This window comes from Mirounga leonina, unplaced genomic scaffold (genome assembly GCF_011800145.1).
Source record: "Mirounga leonina isolate KUSES-001 unplaced genomic scaffold, KU_Mleo_1.0 Mir_125, whole genome shotgun sequence".
NCBI classification, from domain to species: domain Eukaryota; kingdom Metazoa; phylum Chordata; class Mammalia; order Carnivora; family Phocidae; genus Mirounga; species Mirounga leonina.
The window spans coordinates 63,261,022-63,272,745 of NW_023270305.1; positions in this window are offsets into that span (position 1 = coordinate 63,261,022).

Below are 11,724 nucleotides of genomic sequence, written 5' to 3' on the forward strand. Positions count from 1 at the left end.
AAAGCCCAGTCTAGTTAGGAGGGAACAAGCAAGTGGTAATGACTAAGAGAGGAGAGGAGAGTCAACCATCATTCTTCAGCATCCTTCTGATCACACCTTTGGGAACAATTTTCCAGGGGCTGTTGGATTGAAAAGACCTGAAATTCATCCTAGACCTACAGAGCTGGCAGGCAAGTATTGTCATCTTTACTTGGAACACATCCATGCTGACCCTGTTCTCTGCCCTTCAGTGACCTTCACCATGTTTATCAAAACCTTTGGCACCTGTCTCCATTTCCTTCCTCAACCCAGCACCTTCCTGGGGACTTCAGCACCCTCATGGGTCTCCCAGCCTGGACCTCAGCTTCCCAACGCTTTGAATTACTCATTCCCAATGCTTTACACCTTCTTGTATTTTGTCATGCAGCCATAATCCTTAAAATTTCCAAAACTGCCCCCATCCCTCTGAAGTCTTTCCCTTCAGAAACCTGCTCCCTGACTCCCTCAGTATTTTACTGCCTTTCTCAAACCTTTCCTCCTGGAATATGCTTTGTCTTTCAGACTGCCATGCCTTTGCACGCACTATGCTCCCTGCCTAGAAAACCATCCCGGCGTTTACCTGTCTGATGTACCTACCCCATCTATTAAAAAGGCAGTTCAAACAGGGCTTTTTCATTCAACATAAATTTATTAAGCCCCTGCTAGGGAGTAGGCATTGTGATAGGCAGCAGGATTACAAAAATGTGTAGGTGGTCTTCTTTTTCCTCAGATACTGGTTCAGGAAACTGACAAGGGAAAATTTAATTCCATCCATACAGGAGTTCATCATCACTAGACCTACCTTAGAAGAAATGCTAAAGGGCATTCTTCAACTGGAAATAAAAAGATGCTAATTAACATTGTAAAAACCTATGAATGTATGTGTAAAACTCACTGGTAATGGTAAATATATAGTCAGAGTCTGGTTGTCTAATATGATGGCAATTCATAATTTACTTACAATTAATTTAAAAGTTAAATGAATGTATTAAAATATTAATTTGTTATTGGTTACACAATACAAAAAAACTATATAAATGGTAAAATCAGTAATCTAAAATTCGGGGGTGGGGTGGAAATCAAGAGTATAGTATTTCTGTATGCCAACTCAGGTTGTTATCAGCTTAGAGTAGGTTACAAATCTAAGATCTTTTATTTTAGCTTCATGGTAACCACAAAGGAAAAACCTATAATAGATAAAATAGATGATAAAGGAGTCAAAGCATACCACCACAAAAGTCATCAAATCACAAAGGAAGATAGCAAGAAGCAAGGAACAAAGGATCTACAAAAGAGTCAGAAAACAACAAAATAGCAATAGTAAGTCCTTACCTATCAATAATTACTTTAAACATAAATGGGTTCAATTCTCCAAAAAAAGACATAGAATGGCTGATGGATAAAACAAGATCCAATAACATATTGCCTATAAGAGACTCACGTTAGCTTTCAGAACACACAGAATGAAAGTGAAGAGATGGTAAAAATATTTCAAAAAAAAAAAAAAATAGGGGTAACTATACCTATAGCAGACAAAATAGACTGTCAGCTAAAAATGGTCAAAAGGGACAAAAAAGTTCATTATATAATAATCAAGAAGATGTAAGAATATTTATGCACCCTACATTGCAACAGCTCTATTAGTATTTGTTTTATATGCACCATTTGCATATTGTGCATATATGTATCATTTGCATAAAAAGCAAATACTAAAAGAACTAAAAGGAGAAATTAACAGTAATACAATAGTTAAGAATTTTAATACTCAGGGCGCCTGGGTGGCTCAATCAGTTGAGCATCTGACTCTTGATCCCAGCTCAGGTCTTGATCTCAGGGTCAAGAGTTCATGCCCCAGGTTGGGCTCCACACTGGGCATGAAGCCTACTCAAAAAAAAATAACAATATATTTTTAAAAAGATAAAGAATTTTAATACTCAACTCTTAACAATGGATTCATCATCTAGACAGAGAATCAACAAGGAAACTGTGGCTTTGAACAACAGAGCAAATGGACTTGGACACATACAGAACATTCCAACCTATAGTACCAGAATATACATTCCTTTCAAACACACATGGAATATTTTCTAGGAAAAATTTGATGTCAAGCCTCAAAACAAGTATCCACAAATTCAAGATGGTAGTAATTATATCAAATATCTCTGCTGACCACAATAGTATGAAACCAGAAATCAGCAAAAAGAGCTGGAAAATTCACAAATATGTTGAAGTTAAACTACACACTCCTGAATAACCGATGTATCAAAAAAGAAATCAAATGGAAAATAACAAAATTATCTTGAGACAAATGAAAATACAATATACCAAAACTTATGGGATGCAGCAAAAGCAGTCTTAAGTGAAACATTTATACTGAAGTCTACATTAAGACAAAACTAAAATCTCAAACAACCTAACTGTACACCTCAAAGAACTAGAAAAAGAATTAAGCCCAAAGTTAGCAGAAGGAAGTAAATAAAGATCAGAGCAATTCAATGAAAGAGGAAACAGGAAAACAACTAAGACGACTTTGAAAAGATCAACAAAACCGACAACCTTTCGATAGATCAAGAAAAAGAGAGGACCCAAAGAAACAAAACTATAAATTCAAGACAAGACATTGCAACTAATACCACAGAAACACAAAGGACCATAAAAGACTATTATAAACAACTAGATGCCAACAAACTGGACAACCTAGAAGAAATGGATGAATTCCTATAAACATACAACCTATGAAGACTGAGTCATGATAAAATAGGAAATCTAAATAGGACAATAAGAGATTGAATCAGTAATCAAAAACTTCTCAACAAAGAAAAACCCAAGACCAGATGGTTTTACTGGTGGATTGTACCAAATATTTAAAGAACTAATGTCATCCTTCTCAAACCCTTCCAAAAAATGGAGAAAGGAAACACTTCCAAATTTATGAAGTCAATATTATCCTGGTACCTAAGCCAGATAAGGACACAATATTCCTGATAAATACAGATGAAAAATTATCAGCAAAATTCTAAAAAAAAAACCCATTCAATAGTATATTGAAAGGTCATATACCACAATCAAGTGAGATTCATCCCTGGGATGCAAGGATGGTTCAACATGATCAATAAATGTGATATATCCTATTAATATATTGAAAATTAAAACTCATGTTCATAGGGCGCCTGGGTGGCTCAGTCGTTGAGTGTCTGCCTTCAGCTCGGGTAGTGATCTCCCAGTCCTGGGATCGAGCCCTGCATCAGGCTCCCTGCTTAGTGGGAAGCCTGCTTCTCCCTCTCCTACTCTCCCTGCTTGTGTTCCCTCTCTTGCTGTGTCTCTCTCTGCAAATAAATAAAATCTTTAAAAAAAAAAAAAAAAACTCATGTTCATCTCAACAGATGCAGAAAAAGCATTTGTCAAAATTCATGATTAAAAACACTTAACAAATTGTGTATAGAAGAAATGTACCTCAACATAATGAAGACCATGTAGTAGAAGTCCACAGGTATATTATATTCAATGGTGAAGGGCTGAAAGCTTTTCCTGTAAAATCAAGAAAAAGACAAGGGTGCCTACTCTGACCACTTCTATTCAACATAGTATTGGATGCCTTAGTCACAGAAATCAGATAAGAAAGATAAAGGATTCAGAACTGGAAAAGAGGAAGCAAAATTAGCTGTTTGAATATGACATGATTTTATAGAAAATCCTAAAGACTTCTCACACACACCAGTTAGATCTACTCAATGAATACATGAAGCTACAGGATACAAAAATCAACATACAAAAGTCAGTTGCATTTCTATACACGAACAACAAATTTTCCCCCCCAAAAAAAGAAAGACAACAATCCCATTTACAATAGCATCCAAAACAACTAAATATTTAGGAGTGAATTTAACCTAAGAGGTGAAAGATCTGTACACTGACAACTTTAAGACATCAATGAAAGAAACTGAAGAAGACACAAATAAGTGGGAAGATATTCCACAGTCATGGATTAGAAAAATTTATGTTTTTAAAATGTCCCTACTACCCAAAGCCATCTATAGATTCAATGCAGTCTTTATCAAGATTCCAATGGCATTTTTTTTTTTACAGAAATAGAAAACACAATCCTAACATTTGTATGGAACCACAAAAAAAACCTGAATAGCCAAAGCAACAATGAAAAAGAAAAATAAAGCTGGAGGCATCACTCTTTCTAATTTCAAACTGTATTACAAAGCTATAGTAATCAAAACAGTGGTACTGGCATAAAAACTCACACATAAACCAAAGGAGCAGAATCAAGAGCCCAGAAATAAACTAATGTATAATGTAATATATGGTCAACTAATATTTACCAGAAAACCATGAATAACTCAATGGAATAGTCTCTTAAATAAATGGTACAGGAAAAATTAGATGTTCATGTATCAAAGAAAGAACCAAGACTCAGATTCCTCCAGTGCCAGGGCTCAGACCAGAATACAGCCAGAGCCCAGCATGGGCTCTGGTGTGAGTGTCAGGCACAGAGAACCAATCAGGAAGGCATGATTATCAACAGAAATCAGTACTTGGTAAAACTCAGCTGTAACTTCAAAATGCACAACCCCATACTCTTTCTGCCAACATTGTTCAAGTGTGAGGGCGAACTAGACTTTCCAGAATACCATGACTGTGCGAGTTGACCATCCCAGACCCATGAAGAGTTCATAGGCAATGGGAGGGTACTAGAAAGGATGGTAGTCATGGAAACAAGAGTCGATATAATCAACTATTGACTCTTTTAAAAACAACCATTTCTTAATTGCTTAAAAATCAATACCAAGACAGTCAAATTGCACAGAGCATTAAAGTCCATTGTGTTTTGTATAAAAGAGAAAGTAACTTTAGGTGGAGAAAACAATTTATTCAAGAATAACTGTAAAAGGGTCATCGCTGAATTAAAATTCAACAAAATAAAAATGGAAATATAATTTAAGCTTGTAAAAGCTAAGACATTGAGCTTTTTAGATAAAACATAGAAAATTATCTTCACGATGTAAGAATCAGCTAAGATGTTGTAGTCAGGACCCTAAAAGCATAAATCATTTTTAAAAAAATGGTAAGTTGGACTTGATTGAAATTAAATATTTCTGCTCAAAAGATTTAATAAGAAAATTAAAAAGCAAACCAAAGGCTAGAGGGAAATATTCTCAATACATATATAACTGACAGAGGATTCATATCCAAAATACATAAAGATCTCCTCAAAAAGAACAAAAAGATAAACAGTCCAACAAATAGAAGAAGTACAAACACATCTACCATATGTCCCAGCAATTTCACTTCTAGGTATTTACACAAGAGAAATTTAAAATACATCAGAAAAAGATACAAACATAGCAATCTTATTTATAAAAACCAAAAAAATGTTTCTGAACCCCTATTTCCATCAAAAGGTAAATGGATAAATTTTGGTACATGTCAACAATGGAATATTACTCAGCCATAAATATGAATAAACTACTAATACCACATTGAAAAAATCTCAAAAACACTATGTGAGGTGAATGAAGCCAGACACAAAAGAGTAAATATGATTCTATTTATATAAAGTTCGAGAACAGGCAAAACTAACGTGTGGTGACAGAAGTCCAAAAGTGGTTGTCTCAGGGTGGGGTGTTGAATGCAAAGGGGAACTTTCTACACTGATGCAGAGAGTTTATGTTTTGTATGGTGGTTACACAGACATAAGCAATTCTCAAACCTACCAAACTGCATAAAAGATCTGTATTTTAGTTTATGTAAATTAGACCTCAATTTTTTGACGATCCACAAAAGAATTCTGATTGTGTTCCTTTAGCAACCTTTAGAAAATATAATGGGGGGGGGAGAAACCTTCACAATAGCAAAAAAACCCTACAAACTACTTAAAAGAAGTGCAAAACTTTCACAAAGAAGATTATAGAACTTATTTAGATTTGACCTAATGCAAGATAAAACGTTCTCCAACGTGACCTTTCAATATTATAAAGATATCATTCACTTTATATCAATGTATAAATTCAATGCAATTCCAATGAAACTCCCAACCTTAATTCACAGAGAGATTCGTGGAACTTTAGAACTCATTTGGTTCTATCACATAAAGATGCACATATCCTGAAACTTAGAATTTCAACTTCTAGGAATGTGTTCCAAAGAGAAGTCTTATTCTCTGTGGTTGGAGAACTGGTCTGCATGAGGTTGATTCTGTGGGATTTAATGATAAATCTTTTATGGCCTAATTTCATGGTCCATTTTTTCTATTCAAAATAATGTGTATTCTGTGTTTATCCATTACTTACTTAGCTTTCTTCCTGTATTTAATTGCTTCCTCCTTGAGTCATTTCACTTCTAGCTAGAAATATCTTTGAGAAGTTCTTTCACAGTGAATCCTTGGTAGCAATTACAAGGAGACATGCATGCCCCCAAATATCTGTATGTCAACCTCACATTTAAATAATTTGGCTCCTTGGGACACCTGGGTGGCTCAGTCGGTTAAGCATCTGCCTTTGGCTCAGGTCATGATCCCAGGGTTCTGGGATCCAGTCCAACATCACGATCCTTGCTAAGCAGGGAGCATGCTTCTCCCTCTGCCTACCACTCTCCCTGCTTGTACTCTCGCGCTCTCCCTGGCAAATAAATCTCTAAAAAATAAAAAATAGATAATTTTGCTCCTTATAAAATTATAGTTTTACTGTCTTTTCTTTGACACTTGAAGATATTAATTTACTACTTTCCCCATCTAGCATAGCTGTTGATTATATAAATAGGGTTCTATAAAGTATATAAGTATGATCCCATAAAGTAGGACTATAATCTGATTTTCTCATTCCTTTTGGGTGCTAGGCTTTTTTATCTTTGAAAGCTTTTAGAATTTTTTTTTTCATATCCTTCACTGTCACTGTGGAATGTCTCTGTGTGAGGTCACCTCTCCTGTTCAGTATTCTGTGTCCCTCCCATTCAGGGTCTTTTCCCTTCTGTGATTCTGTTGAGAGGAATTTTTACTTCAATCCTGATCTCTCAACGTGCCATCTAGCCATCCTTTTCTGATGCCTTCTGGAGAAATTCCTTGTTCCAGTAGTTTTGTCTTTCTATGGTGTTTGGCTGTATCCATTTATCATATGCAGCCCATCCACTGAGTGCTTTATTTCAATTATATTTATGTACTTGATATTTCCAATTGGTTCCTATTCATATTTGCTTCTCCTTATTTTTTTTCAATATCCCTCTATTTTTTATATTATTGTTCATTCTGTTTCCTCTGGTTTAGCTCATTTTCTTAAATATCTTTCATAGAACTTTTACACCTCACATGTCTGGCCATTTTTCCTTTTATGCTCATCCTTTATTCCCTTAAGACTGCCAACTGTTTTGCAAAGAATATCGACCTAGAAGAGATATAAAAACTTTGGCTTTGCTTATTCTACAGGTGAATGAAAGCAGGGTGGTCTTCAAGGTAAGAGTCCCAAAGGTTGCCCTCTAAATCCAACCATTCCCATTCCCACCACTACCTGGCATTCCACTGACGCCTAGGGAACAGCTCATCACTTCTTCTGCAGGCATGTTCTCCTAAGCACAGACATCCTTTGGTATAACTGCTTCCACTGGATGGAAGAGGCAGGATGTGCAACGCTCAGGGAGCCTATAGGTGTTATGGCTGCTGGCTTCTCACTTTGGCTCTGGAGCTGCCTGCACACTACCCTGCCCCTTCTGCCTGGTACTGTCACTTCCCTGCCTGCAAAGCCAGGCGATGGATCACCAGAGTCACACGGGGAAGGAAAAGGACACACTAGAAATCTCTCCGCCGGCCAATCTTTTGGACATCTCCGGCCTTCCTCTTCAGTCTGTCATGTCTCCTATGCGGGCAGCCAAACACACTCACCTCCCCAGGGTTCTTAGCTTTTCTGTCAGTTAAAGAAAATAGTTGAGATCCACCAATTTTTTTTTCCTGTGACATCTCCATTGTTGGGTTCAGAAAAGAAAGCCAACAGCACACAAAGACTGAGCCATATGGGACTCCAGGTATATTAAGGCCATGTAATATAACTTTGTCAAGAGAATTTTTTTTTAAATATACCCTAAGATAAGGGTATTGAAAACTGAGTGCAGAGCCAGATTACATGCCAGCTCGTAGCTCAGGCTACACAGCTTTCTTGACATCTTCAAACCAAAAAGAGAATTTCAGAATCAATTTAATTTAATCAAAGCTCACCAGGGGCACTAGAGATCAAGAATCGCACAAAGGCAGTAACTCCTGAGAGGACTCAGTCACAGACGCACCCATCTTAGGACACAGTCCCTGCCTTCATCTAATCTACCTTTTCTTTTAACCTACCTTTTCAAACTTCCATAGCTTTCTATCAGTTCCTTTTCCTCCCTTATATCAAATCTTAGTCTATTCTAATTTTATTTATTCTGTTCCAATAAAAAGATATAGACAATGGCTAGAATAAACAGTCTTTCATAGGTTCTCTTATCAGATAGGCTACAGTCCAGTTTCTTCAACGACTTCTGGATAAACACTAATTACTGTGAAATTGAAGAGGACATTATGGAAATTGGGGATAACAGAGGATAAAATCAAGCTCCTTTTCTCTGCCAAAGGTAACTTAGCATTTGTATGGTATCCTATGGCAAACAGAAAAGCAGCCTTGACTTGAGCCTTCTGGAAATTTGCCCGGCTAGAGACCTGATTTTCTCCTAATGAAGTAGTATCAACTTAAAAGCCAAATCACTTCTGAATAAATGGCCAAAGTGTTTCTCCTATAAGGCCCTTTGAGTAAGCATGAAATAAAAATCCCATCATTTTAATAACGATGGGATTGAAAATACATCTTTAACATATCGAACATCACAAGACTACTCAAGTCTCTTAACTGTAAAACAGGGACACAAGACCATCATCACAAATTGTTGTGAGGATTCAAGACAACTAAGGATGTCCTGACCACTCCATAATAATAGCCAGAAATTATGAACATTTCCTATCTCTCCTCCTTTCTATGGTTCTAGACCTAAGTAGACCTACATGCGCGCATGCGTGTCCCGTGCACACACGTACACACACACACCACAAAACCATTATAGAACTTGTTCCATCTCACCCTTTACCTCTATCCCCTTTTCTATCCCATCCTGTGGCAAAAAGTCCTATCCATGGTTTTCACAATGAGAAAAACATCTACTAAGACTCTATCTACCTGACCAAAAACAAAGAATTGAAAACAGTAGACAGTGACCAAGATTCTTTAGCCCCTCCTTTCTTCTCCTTTCCAAGGGACACTAAACCTCAACTTCTTTTTCTCTTCGCTGATAAAACAGGGCAAAATCCTGGAGAAAACTGGCTCAGCCTCTGACAACTTAGGTATTATCATCTCCCATTTTACAGATGAAGCAACTGAGTCCCCTAGAAGTGACTTGTCAAATATACCACCATCAAGGGTCAACAGGTGAACTAGAATGCACATTGTGTACTTCCTAAAACGTCTCCCCGTCCCCCCCACACTGTCAGTCCTTAACCAGATGCTCAGGTATTATCAATTCATCACCATCTGTGCAGAATTGGGAGGACACTAGTATTCCTCAACTTTTATTACTTCAAATCTCATCAACCATGTCATTTCACAACATCACAAAAGCTTCTCTATTTCGTTGTGGTGGGTTTTCCACCACCTCTAGTTGACTTTCTGCCACCCTTTTTGAAGGGGCAGTTCATCAGGCCAATACAAGGTCACCATCTAGTGGTAAAATCCTCTAACTGCAGGCCACGCAGCCCATCTTAGATTCTCTGCACCCCTTTTGCCTTATTCCCACACCCACCTCCCACCCCTGCAGTTACTTCCAAACTTCCAGAAATAATTTACAAAGGAAATAAGGAATTTCCAGTTATGTAACAAAATACTTCTAAGATGCATTTAAGATTTAGGCATTTACTAAAGCAATATTAGACTCATATTAGATAATGATCTAGCCAGCCAGCAGACTAATTTTAGCAGCCTAGACCTTGACATACAAAGAGACATCAAGAGAACAGTACATATGAACCACATGGTGAGTAATTGTAGATCACCATAACTTGAGATGAGCGGAGTGCTAGACTCTACTTCACTAAATGAGCTCTACAATCTTAGCAACTTCCTGAAAATTGACCAAGGGCCCCTCAAGCAAAAAACAGCTACTTCTGAAAAGGATATGAATTCTGATTCTACTCTCAAACACAAAACAGTATTTATTGAAGATCTACTACAGGCTTAAAAATAGGAGGTCTGTTAGAGAGGTACTGAACAATCCTTCAGGAGCTTGCTTTGGCCCATCACTCTCTATTCCTTAAAATCTGCTATCTTCATATGAAGCAAGTAAGTTTAAATGCCAAATTCTATCACTTTTTTCCAGTCCTCAACGTCATGAGCTTCTCTGCAGCCTTTAGCACCATTAAGCAAGTGCTCCTCCTCAAACTCTTGTCTTTAATTTCGTTAACTATGTATACGCTCTTGGTTGTATGCCCACCTCTCTGAGCACACCCCTAGTTGTTAGCCCCCCATACTTCCTAAAGTCTGTGTCCCCAAAAGATCTAGTTTGGGGTCCCTTCTCTTTTCCTTCTTTTCACTTTATCTTGACAATCTATCACATTTTAGCTTCGACTATCACATCTCTCTCTCTCCATCCCTGGTTTTTATTCTAAGCTCTAGTTTCACATTGTTAACTGCCTACTGATTATCTCCCACTGGAATTTCAAATTCAATATGCGTAAATCACATCAGCAACTTCCCCTCCAAACTCCACTTCTCTTTGTTCACCATTTCAATTCATCAGGCTCCATACTTTGCTGCTAACTTTAACTCCTTCCTATCCTAATATGTTCTCATACCATTACTTTCTGGGGCAGTCAACTCTATCTGCATTGGTCTCTCACCATCCCTTTCTCCCTCCCCCCAAGTTTGATTCAGGTCACCATTCTCTTCCATTCTGACTATATCAGAGTAGTCAACTATTATAGCAACTATGATTCATTCTATGTCTATGGGTTCAGAAGCTGTTATGTACCAGTCATTTGCTAAACACTGAAAATATGGCAGGGACCAAATGAGACAGCAGCCTTGCCCTGATGAGGCTTATATGTTATTGTAGGGAAACAGGAAAAACAAAAAAATAGGAGTGAAGAAGAAGGGCACAAAGAAAAGCTTTGTTTTTCTGTTCTCTTGATGTTTCTTTGTATGTCAAGATCACTGTCATCTCAAACTTTTACTTTCTTATTCTGTGCTACCCATTTTAAGTAACTTCTAATAAACAGAAATATTTGAAATTCTACATATTTTGAAATTTTACATATTTTTTTATGGCATAAAGGGGAAAGGCAAAAGTTTACATTGTTACCCTAAACCTGAAACTTCTGCTTTACATTGAATGGAGCACTAGGTGTTATAGGCAAACAATGAATCATGGAACACTACATCAAAAACTAATGATGTAATGTATGGCGATTAACATAATAAAAGAAAAAAAGAAATATGGAAGATTTAAAAATATAAAATAAAAAAATAAAGTCCCCTTTGTAAATGAAGAAAGAACTTCTAAACTTCTGAGGGCGGGTGGAGTTAATTAGGCAAAAATCATACACGTGCCTTGCCATAGCAAAATCTAGGAAATAACCGGCTCTTGTTACTAGGAGGCAAATTAGTAGTGCGTGCCTGTTTTGTTCATTTAGGTGGA